Source organism: Lathyrus oleraceus, chromosome 5 (genome assembly GCF_024323335.1).
Source record: "Lathyrus oleraceus cultivar Zhongwan6 chromosome 5, CAAS_Psat_ZW6_1.0, whole genome shotgun sequence".
NCBI lineage: Eukaryota > Viridiplantae > Streptophyta > Magnoliopsida > Fabales > Fabaceae > Lathyrus > Lathyrus oleraceus.
This window is the reverse complement of record NC_066583.1, coordinates 459,328,982-459,340,933: the sequence shown is the minus strand read 5'-3', so window position 1 is coordinate 459,340,933 and position 11,952 is coordinate 459,328,982. Positions and strand designations below refer to the sequence as shown.

Sequence of the window (11,952 nt, the reverse complement as noted above, 5' to 3'; positions counted from 1 at the left end):
GTTAGTTGTTTTTAGTGGACAATATTAACATTCGCGTTCTACTGTCGACTGACTTGTATGCTCGAGCATGGGAGCTTTAAGCGTCTATCTGTTTGCAGTAGAATGGATGAACTCAGATCGCATCCTAGCAATTAGACATTGCTCGCTCGCACATGGAGGCTTAAACGTCGTTCAGGTAGAACGAAAGTAGCACGTCATTTCTTAAAAGGTTTTAAACTGAAAAGAAGCCCAAAGGCAAAACTGAGTTTGATGAGGTGAGTTTGATTTTATTCTGAAATGAGAGTCATGATTTGAATCGTACTAAAATCTATGAATGAATGTGAATACAGTGAGCAACTAGGTCATTCGTCCTGCACCCAAAGATATTTAGAATGAGGGCAGAAATTCTCTAGTCCCATTCCTTCTCCATTGCTTAAGACTCGTATCGTACAATCCTAATCGTAGGGTTAATTGTTTTTGAGTTTATTTACAAAAAGGTTTTTGTTTTACTGGGAGAATAAAGGATAGAAAGAGAAACCTGAACGGTTGGAAGTCTGATCTTCAATTTGTACTTCAATTTGTGTAGAGAGACTTATCAATTATTCGATTTAAATTGCACTAAATTCTATGAGTAGAGGCGAATACGATGAGCAAACAGGTCATTTGTCTTGCACCCAAAGATATTCAGAATGGGGGTAGGAATACTCCAGTCCCATTCCTTCTCTACTACTTAAGGCTCATGACGTGCAATTCGCATCATAATCGATGGGTGTTGAACTTAAGTCTCCTTGCAGCTTCTCATGATGGACGGTTGTCTTTGATTGATGAAGAGGCTTGTTAATCAACTTGAATTGAGTTGTGCTAAAGCCTGTGAATAAAGGTGAATACAATGAGCAAACAGGCCATTCGTCCTGCACCCAAACATATTCAGAATAGGGGTAGGAATACTCCAGTCTCATTCCTTCTCTCTTACTTAAGACTCATGGCACGTAACTTGGCTCATGATTGATAAGTTGTTGATTGTTGTCCTTTCTTTTGTTGTTTTTGCTTTTGTAGTGAGAGACTTGTCAATTGTATGGTTAGAATTGTGCTAAAGCCTATGAATAGAGGTGAATACGATGAGCGTTGGGTCATACGTCCCATACCCAAAGATATTCAGAATTGGGGTAGGAATACTCCAGTCTCACTCCTTCTCTATTGCTTAAGGCTCGTGTCACACTCTTCTAACTTTGATTTAACAAGTGTTGAAAATGCCACCATTAATGTGCTTGAATAATCCGCTGCTTGGTATAACTGAGGATGCCTTGATTGAAGATCTTGTCTTGAGGCCTTGAGCTCCACAACTTGGAAGAAAAGTCTTATTAAGTGACCAAGGGTCTTTTGGTCACTCAATTAGAATATGGGATTATACAAGTTCAAAGGATTTAATCAATCAAAATTTCTTTGGATCAATTTAATCATGGGTTTTATTTTGGTTTTTGGGGAACTAGGTTTGGATCTAATCAAAGTTAATAATTGTTAGAAACTATCCTAAGGGATCATGCGTTAGAAACTGATTGAAAATTCTAATTTAGAATTCCTAAGGGAGCATGTGCAAATTGATCAAAATATTGATTAAAAGTCCTACAATTGCAAGGAAATGATTAAAAACATATGTCACATTCTAATCCTAATGGGATCATGTCATTCTATCACTAAAACACCAAAAATATGTCCATAATGGCAAAATGGTCATTTGCTAAATATGTCAAATTTTATTCATGACCTAAAGTTGATTCTAACCTAAAGTTGAGAAATGTCAAGATTCTAAATTTAATCAAGCCTAATTGTTCATAATTAGAAAATTCTAACTAAAACCCTAATTAAAATTCTAATTAAAAGTCCTAATTAATTCTAATGAAAATTCTAATCATGAAAGATTCTAATTAACCTCGATTAAATTCTAGACTAGATTAAAATATTATTCTAAAATTCTAAATCTATTCTAACTTCTAAAATTCTAAAAGATTTATTTCCTATTCAAACATTAATCACATTCTAAAATCCTAATCAAACTAAAAACTCTATTTAATCTCGAATAATCCTAGTTACTCTTATTTAATCAAGGTTTATTGTTCCTAAAAATTCAACTAATACTAATCAATTCGACTAATCCTAATTAAAATTCCGTTACTCCAAGATTCTCGTCTTCAATGTTCAACAGCAAGCGGAAATCCAGATAAAGTCTAAACAATCTTCGTCTTTACCGTGTTCGACATCAGTGAATCGTATGGCGCATCAGAAGAAACGTGTCACAGATTGAGTCGAGATAAACTCACGGTGTTTTAACTTTGGCGCGGCGGTTCTCCGGTAATCGATACGTTGCACTGCTTTTCGAACTGGTTATGTTTCTCTTCTCTTTGTTTCACTCGTCACTTTCTGCTTCCGTTAATCGTCTTCCTCTGCTCGAGTTCTCATTCTTGGTTCTTCTGAGTTATTGCAGTGATACGCGGCCGTTGCCGATGGAGGTTGAGGATGGATGAAGGGGTGAAGGCTGCAGAACCACCAGCGAAGAACAGGGGATTGCAGGATGAATCCGGAGATGAAAGTTGCCAAACTCAGAATGGAGAACAGAGGGTTATAGAGTGAATAAAAGAGTTGAAGATCATAGATTTTACACAACTTGTTCCAGAGTGAGATGCTGAAGACGGAAATTGCCAAAAAGAGAAACTCTCTCAGAATGAGGCTAGGAGGGCTTATATAGAGCGCTTAGCCTAACCGATTCGGGCGATTCGGGGAGCCCTCGGTAAATCGGTAAGTTAGTTATTCTGTTAGGTCATTTGAAAATTATTGTGTTAATTAGTGTATGATTTAAAACCTGTTAGTAATCAGTGTTAATAGAATGTTAGACTGTTAGAAGAACTTATGATAGGATTCATTCTTCTGTTTTTCTGTTGCGATCCCCTATGAAATGAAGACCAAACGATGGAATGAAATTAAGATTTCAGTTATTGGTTAGTTACCAGTGCAGTTCTGTTAGTTGGATGGTAAGAAAAAACATTGTTTAAAATGGTTAGTAGTTTAATAGTAGTCAGTTGTGAATGGTTTTCTGTCAGGAGAGAAATTGGTTAGTGTAAAGTTTGGTTAAGTTGATTGTGTTAGAGTATTGGAATAGCTGTTAGGAAAGTCAATACAGGGAAATTAATATGCTATTGAAATGATGATTGAAATGGTTATCTGATGTAGGATGTTGCACTGTTGAAATATTGGATTGCAGGTCCGTGTTATGATTCCGGAATGCATCAACTTCTGCTGCTCGATTTGGCTTTACCGAGAGTTTTCTTGTGGGCTTGTGGTGTACATGATTTGGTACTGTTATCTTGGCTTCAAGGACTCGGTATCACACACACTAGAAACTGGTGTTGAGAACTTGTTATGAACATTTCATGGCGGTTGATATTGAGAGGGTTGGAAGAGTTATGTTCTGTCATGAGTGGTCTTGAACTGTTCTCTTTGAAGACATGTTACTAGCTAATGATGAATTAATTTGGTGTGGATGTTAATTAATATTGATTTGAATATAGAGTTTGGTTACTTAAATTATAAAACCAATTAAAGTTAATTCCGTTTGTTTTTGGATTTGCAGGGCTTACACTTTTTGAACTTCCTGTTAGAAATCCAAGGCCTGCTGCTGGTTGATTTCATTTTGTTAAAATATGCAGGTGAAAACTAGATGGAAGCGGCTTCGATGTTGACAGTGGGATTGTAAGCAAATCGAATGTCTTAGTTCCTACCTTAGTGTGACGGACTATCAACTTTGCGTTAGGATATTTGGATTTCAAATCCAAAGAAGTGTAATAGGTTTATGGGTTATTTGTAGCCAATGTAGGATTTGGTTTTGTAAATTGAATTGTTTTAGAAATTGTTCAAGGAAATGAATGATGGTTGAATTGAAATGAAACAAAGTGAATAGAAATTTAAGGTCGGTTTAAAACAGGTTTAACTTGGTTAAGTGGTTATTTGGATTGTTTAAACTGGAAATTTGTTATATAAATGAATAATGGAGATCTTATCTAAAAATCAAAATAATCAAACCAACTATAGTGAAATAAAACAGAATAAAAAATAAAAATCCAAAACCCAATTTTGATTAAGTTAATTATAATTACTTTAAGATTAGAAACCATTTAAAATAAAAAAATCAAATTGACATTAGAATCAATCTGAAAATCAATTAATCTAAAGTTTAAAAAAAAAAATTGAAATTCCACTTATAATCTGCAATTTAGACTTGATTTGAGATTTGTTAATTTGAAATTAAAAATTAGTTGAAATTAAAATTCAAGATTTAATTAAGATGAATCAAAAAATAATTTAGAATTAGAAAGAAAAAAAGAAGTTAAAAGCACCAAGATCTAAAAGGCATAGATAATGATCAATGTTATCAAAGTCAAGACAAAAACGGATTTAGGGATGAATGGTTGACTTTGGTCAACGTTGATCAAAAAGTCAATTGTTGATTGATAACCAAGAGGCATGAATTAGGATTAGTGTTAACATGAATGCTCGATACATAATGGATGAATGCAGATGAATCTCAAGTCATGGGTCAGATGAAAAAAGCAAAAATAGGGGGTAAATTTTGGGATACTACAGTGATGTGTGGTTAATATTCATCGCAGAAATTCTTCGATAATGTGTTGAAAGTCTCGAATTGATAAAGATGGGGTTACATATAAAATTAACACTCTAACGCTCAAGCCAGTAAAATCAGAGAGATGAAACATTCTAGCGTATATGAGTTGTACCTTAGTGTGACCTAAAGCCACACTTGTATATGAAAAATGGTTAAAACTACCCTTGGCTATGACAACGTCAGGTGTGGAAGATCTTTGGATGGATTCTAACGGTCGACATGAGAGGAATGCCTAGTTTTTGTGTGCAACTTCTTAGTGAGGTGATCCGCTGTCGCACGCGGATCAAAACGAGTAGTTTTTAAAAAATATAGTTTAACGGCAAATTGACTCGGATTATCGTTCTCACAAGGATTCTTGAATGAATTAACCAATGATAGTAACGATTAATGGGGTTTTGGTTGGTTTAGGATTCAATTAAAAAAATAGATTAAAATAAGTGATTATTGAAATAAGTTGTAGCAACAATTTACTGATTCGGTCTTTGCCTATCACCGATTATTGTAATTCCAACCGCAAATTAACTATTCCTATTCGATTATAATATCAACTGACAAGCGCAATTGATAGTATAAGTTGTATGTTCCTATTATCCGAATTAAGCAAACGAGATTAAGTTTCATGAATTAAGCAAACATGAATTAAACGGACTCGATAACGAATTAAGCAAACGAAATCGTGACTATAGTTAGGATCACACAATCAATCGGATTAAATCAATATAGCATATGTAAATCGGATTAAGCAAACAAAATACATATATTAATATTGAAAGGAATAAAAAACCTGAATAAGAATTACTAAAATCTCAAGGAATCGGAACCCCAAATTGTTTGGATCGATTAGTTCTTCATGAGAATTCTTCCAAAGCTTTCAAGTATTTTGTGAATCCTGATAATCCTAATGTTATGCGGCTGCTAGGTATATGGAAAACAAGGAATTTGGTTTACAACCCAACTGGATCGAAAACATAACCCAAGCCCAAAACTAATGACCCAAAACTTAAATAAAACTAATGCTTCAACTTCAACGAATTTTCTGACCCTGTTGCAGGCCGAATCAGCTTCTGACTTCTTCGTGAAAGTTGTAGATCTTTTTCTTAGTTTTCCATCGACTGATAGCACGTCTCAATCTGATACTCCTAGCTCAAAATATGATTTTTCTCGCGAAAGCTGCTAATGCTGAAAATAAACTGCGAAAAACAAATAAGTGTAAAAATAAGATAAATTATAAAAACACGTTAAAAGGGAAAAATAACCAAACTAAAACATGGAAATGCATAAGTATAAATATATAAGAATATGCATCAAAATGCACTGATCATGAGGGTACACTTGTTCTTCAATATGAGTGGGTGAAGCATTGGATTGGGCATGTGCGTTGAGTCAGTCTTATTGAGTCTTTTGGTTGAGCCAAAACAATTATCCCCAAGTCCTCGCAATCAGATATGAACCTAGGATTTTTTTTAATTATCAACATCAACCCTCAATAAATTGGTGTTGTTGCGACACTCTGGAGGAAATTATAAGAGTCTATTAAGTTAAGAAAGAGACCAATGACAACTTGAGTGGGAGCTAATGCCTTTGGTAACACGTGTATTAAATGCTTATCTTGTCACTTAAACATTTTATAATGGAAGTTTTCGACAGGGACCTAGTCCTTTGAAGTAGGGGGATGATGCCCTTAGAGTGCTTGAGTTCCATTATTAAATCGAGGCCAACTTTGGATCGTTGATTGTGTTTTTACAGTTTCTTTTATCCTTGGTCATAGTCTTTGTCCTAGAGTGTTAGTATCTATATATTCTCTGCTACATTCGAAATCTTGAAATCTTTTGTGGTTTTTAACTCACTTTCTTTGTTACAAAGTTCTTCATGAGGCTCTTGTGATCCACCTTCTTTATTCCTTGAAACTTATAGATATCTTAAGGTAATAATCTTTCTTTTTATCGTTTTAGTAGTTCATGCTTAGTCTTTGAGTATGGTTGTTATACGATTCTTGGATGCTTTTACCATGAACCCGATGGGTGATGATGAATTTAGTGACTCGTCTTACCTAAATAGGACATAAGTGATATAATTGGTAGACTTCATGGTGTTGCCCGGTAGAGTTAGGGGTCTGCGTGTGATTTTCGTAAGAACTGTAATGCTTATTGCTAAAAGAAATCCAGAGATATAAATGCATGATGTGAGAAACCATTTGGAGGTTAGGAACCTAATAACCGATATAAACACGGAGGGAGGAGGCGTCTCGTTTGGCATTGATATTAGAGAGATTTCTAAAGGAATTACTTTCCTAACTTTGCACTTGCTAAACCCAAATTATGTTGATGATTTCATGAAGAGACAAAAGGCTCACACCTAATTAGAGCACATATATGTGCTTTCGACTCACACCATTCAGATAATGAAGAAAAATGGTGGATAGAGTTACAATCAAATCCTCGTACTTATGGTTGTTCTTTTTTATCTTTTGGTTTTCAAATATTGCATAGTGGATATTTCTGATTAACCTAATGCTTGTGTGAATGAGGATCACCCAATTGATGTTTCCATCGTCAATCCAAAAATGGGTGTTAAGTAATGATGCAGCTTCAAAAAGATTACTTACTTGAATGAAGACACTGTTGCAACTTCTCAAGAATCCGGCCCCTCTAACTAAATGCTAATGGACTATATGGTGGATCTTCTTCGTGACATGATGGATAAGTTTGAGGAAATGTCGGTTAGGATTGGAAGGTTAGAATATCAGTAGACGGGAGTCGATAATGTTAGAGACATGGAAGAAGAATAAATCTATTTGTTTTGTTTATTACCTATTATCTTTTGAAACTTTGTTTGTTCTATTTTTAAAGTACTATAGTTATGTAACCTAAGACAAGTTTGAATGTTTGTGATTCATTGATTCAAGAGTGGTTCATGTGTTTATTTCCATGTCATTTCACTCTTTCTTCAAGCCGGCCTCAAGATCATTCAAGCCCTAATAATTTTTTCTTCAAGAGAGGGTCTTTCCTTCATCAGTTTGTCTTGGGATTTAAGAAAACTTCAAGTTTGTACAAAGTTGGCACAAGTTTGGTTGACCTAATTTGCAAGTATGGCTCACTTTTGGTCCAGAGCCTATAACTTCTTAAATTTTCAACCAATTAACAAGCTTCCTTGAACCAAATGTCCTTATTGAGTTCCTAAACAACTTTGATTTAAGGCTCAATCATCAATTCAACATCTAAGGATCTCAACTTTGGAAAGGGCTAAGTGGCAAAACTAGGTCAAAACCTTGTCATGACCCCTACTTGGCAGACATGTCATTTTCCGCTCAAGTACCATTTTGATCCCATTTTTTTGCATCTTATTAAGCTTATGTCAAATATCATTTGACCCAAGTTTGCCTCAAAATTCTCGACAGAATCAAAAGTTATGGTGTCATGAACTTGGGACCTCAAGATGCCCAAAGTGTGCCAAAACTGCTTGACCGAATGCATGACCTAGAATGCATGTCACGACCTTAACTTTAAACACTTGCCATTTCACCCCAAGCCTCCTTTTGAGTTGGTTCTTTTTAAATTCAATTCATTGCAATGAGATGAACATTTGGCACAAAGAAAATCAGGAAACGCATGAGGGAATCCTATTTGGCCTAAGCTAAAAAAAGATGCCATGGACTTTGCATTTCACGCATGACCTGAAACTTGCAATCACTCATGCTTCAATCTGGGACCACCGCACATGTGGAAACTTATTTCTGTTTCTCATTCATTTTAATTAATTTTGGTTCAATTTTTTTACACCAAGTCTTTACAAATATTTTGCACCGCATAAATTTTTCTCTAAATTTTTAAAATCATTTTGCATTTATTGTTATCTTTATTTCATTTTAATTTTTAATTTTGTTTTCTAATTTATTTTTTAACCATTTCAAAACATTTTTACATCCAACTTTTTAGATCCATTGATGCATAGTATTTGGGACTTTGTGTAATTTTTGCAACCACTTTTGAATCATTTTGATCATAGTTTGAGATTTTCTCTTTAATCCATTTTTAATCATATTGAAATTCAATTTTGTTTGATTTTTGATGAACTTGATGCTTTTGACTTGAGTTGTTAACTTGGTGAACAATGCTTCATCATTTCAAGTCATCCATAAGTGGACTTGAGGTTGATTCGGTCTTCTTTGTTTCGAACATGTTGATAAATGATTATTGGATCATTTTTGACACTTCGAATCAATGATAGATTATCCCTCATTGAGCCATATGTTTGGGTCCCTTGATTTACTTGATAGTAGATCCTAAGTCAAACCTTTAATTTGGTTCTCTCTTTGACTTCATCTACATTCTTCTTTTACTTTAATCTATTGTGTTCCCTGTTTTAGGAGATTAACTTTGTGTTAAGTCTCTAACATGTATGACTCATAAATTGTTATTGACCGGCCTCAGATATGTATGACTTCTACATAAGCCTACTTACAATTTCTTAACATAACGCTAAATTGTCCCAACACAATTAATTAACCACTAACTCTCACTGTTAACCATTGACTTTACTTTATTGTCATTTGATTCTTGTCATTTAAATTCAACTCATTTTACTTTTGTGTATTTACTTTATGTCTCATTCATCATCTTATTTCATACATTGCTCATAATATTTTGTCCATATTATCCTATTCATCTTGTATTTCTTATATTACGCTTGACTTGCTTGACAAACTTCAATGAATCAAAACATGATAAAATGAATTGACTTAATCTTTAAAGACCTTTTCTTGACCTGGAGTGATGGTATGCTTTGGATTGTGGACCCTAGACTTAGGCCTTAGACCCTTTGTTTGACTTGGAGTGACCTTGAACTTATGGACTTGTGGATACGTTTGTCATACCCCAAAATTCACCCTACCCCAAAATTCATCCTACTCCCAAACAACTTTCATCAGATCTATGATCCTATTACACATACATACATTCATTGCTCCATCACCATAATTACATTAACATTCATAACCAAAGGCATATTTCATGAGCTCAAGGCATGGATTTAGAAAAAAGGAAAAAAAATAGGGAAATCGATTTCCCCAATTGGGTAAATCAATTTCCACTACGCAGACAGCAAAAATAAATCTCTTTTTTTTGCACAAAAGGCATTTGGTTCCCCCCACTTACCCATTTGCTCTCCCTATAAATAGATGCAATATTCCCCCTCATTTTTCATGCTTTCTAGCCCCCCAAAATTCTGAAAAAATATCATCCAACCCCCCTTTTCTCCAAACCTAAATCAAGACCAAAAAATCTTTCTCTCTCCAAAAGTCACCCCCGCCAACTTTTTTTCCATTTCACATTTTTTTCCTCAAAATTTCTCACTCTCTAACACTCATAACTCATCCCCTTTACTAAGCTTTCACCATAAATATTTTCATCCCAAACCCCTTGCTTCACATTCAAGCTCAACACCATTTCAACCTAGATTTTTTCAGTTTTTTTGGGTAATGATTTTAGCTTAAAATTTTTAAGTTTTTGGTTTTGTTTTTTGATTAAAAATAGTTTCTTGTTCTTCGTTGGTATTTTGAGATGGTTTAGATTCAAGCTTGCAAAAATGATTAACTTTGGTTTACTCACTTTTTTTTGAGATTTTTTGCTCTTACTATCTTTTTGTTCACCTTTTTGTGGTTGCTTTGTGTGTGTTATCATTTTCTTTTATTGTGGACTTGTTGTTGTATTTGTTTGGTTGATGAGGTCTATTAGATCATGACCATGATTATTTAGAGTTGATTAAATCTTTAATGTTTCAAACCTATTAATGGTTGATTAATAGATCATTCATGATACTTTGAGGCATTGATTGATTGCTTCTATTTTAACCATATTTGAGTCATTTTATGCATAGATGAAACTATGTCTTTACATTAACTTGCTAATCCATTTGCTTATTATTACTAACTACTAATTACTAACTCCTAACATTTATATTATTGCATTTTAATTCCTTGCAATTTATTTTATTGTTCATTTTATTTCATTTACTTTATGTTTATCTTCACTAACTACTAACTCCTAACATTTATATTATTGCACTTTATTTTTTTTGCAATTTATTTTATTGTTCACTTTATTGCAAGTATTTTATGTTTATGTTTATTGTTATCTAACTATATCATTTACATTATGCTAATTTATTTACTACCTTATTATCATGCTAAATAAATGAGGAGTAAAAATAAAAGGAAGAGAACAAATCATATTCTTTTTTTAAAAAACATTAATAGATGGACTTAAGGTTGCATAACTTTCTTTGTTATAAATCTATTGTTAGTTGATTTTTTAATCATCTTCAGTACTTTGCATCAATGATAATCTATCCCTTAATGTGTCATATTTTGAGTCTTTTTGATCTATGAAAAATAATCATCAAAATATTAATTTTTGTACATGTTACTAACAACTAATTATACTTCATTAATTTTGTTTATCATTAACCTTTGTTATTGTGATTTTAGTATTATTGACTTATTATTTGTTTTATATCTTTATATCCACTAACCATTATTATTGTGATATTGTTATTCTTTATCTTGTAATTTACTTTTATGTCATTACCTTGTAATTTACATTCAAGTACTCATCATCCTCATCATTGTATAAATTCATCATGCATATTTATTTACTTGATATTTATTTTATTGTCATCAAACATTAAACACAACAAAATCATGATAAAATGATAAGACAAAAAATATTCACTTCACTCTTAATCAACTTGGACTTAGAAGATTTCATCTTAGGACCTTTGCTTGGAGGCCTTTTCATTACTCTTTGTGACACTTTGTAAATGTTGGATTTTATTTGTAATTTACATGCATGTTGTAAAAATGGCATCATGGCACCACCTTAGGGGGACATGTTTGTAAGACCATTATCCTTTGCTTAGCTTAGGTTACTTTTGCACACAAAAGGCTTTCTCTTGGACTATCTTACAATGAGACCCTTTAGTTTCTTGTTGGTTACTTTGTATTCATGTTGCATAAACCAAATTTCATAATCAAGATAAAATAAACCCTTGATTCAACGTCAAGTGGCATTTTCATAGTCAAATTCAAAACATTTAATAATTACGATTATTATTGTGCGCCACGAGCCTTAAGTGGTGGAGAATGAGTAAGAATGGAGTATTCCTACCCTTACTCTAATTATTTTGGACGCAAGACGCTTGACTTGTTATCTAGAATAATCACCTCCGCCCATAGACTTTAGTACAATATAATCACAAACACTCATTTCATAAAACCCTTATTCAAGGTAAAAATAATACAA

The 11,952-nt window shown here is 33.4% G+C and overlaps 1 long non-coding RNA gene across 2 annotated transcripts; it reads left to right on the top strand.

Annotated features, from left to right (window-relative positions):
• Positions 1 to 2,023: 2,023 nt before the first annotated feature.
• On the top strand, positions 2,024 to 3,954 carry LOC127085420 (uncharacterized). Of its 2 annotated transcripts, none has more exons than XR_007789131.1 (4): positions 2,024 to 2,360; positions 2,462 to 2,772; positions 3,205 to 3,508; positions 3,605 to 3,954. It is a non-coding gene; the product is annotated as an uncharacterized LOC127085420 (long non-coding RNA). The 2 variants fall into 2 exon arrangements; XR_007789130.1 differs by having other exon boundaries at positions 2,033 to 2,360; positions 3,236 to 3,508.
• Positions 3,955 to 11,952: the final 7,998 nt, after the last annotated feature.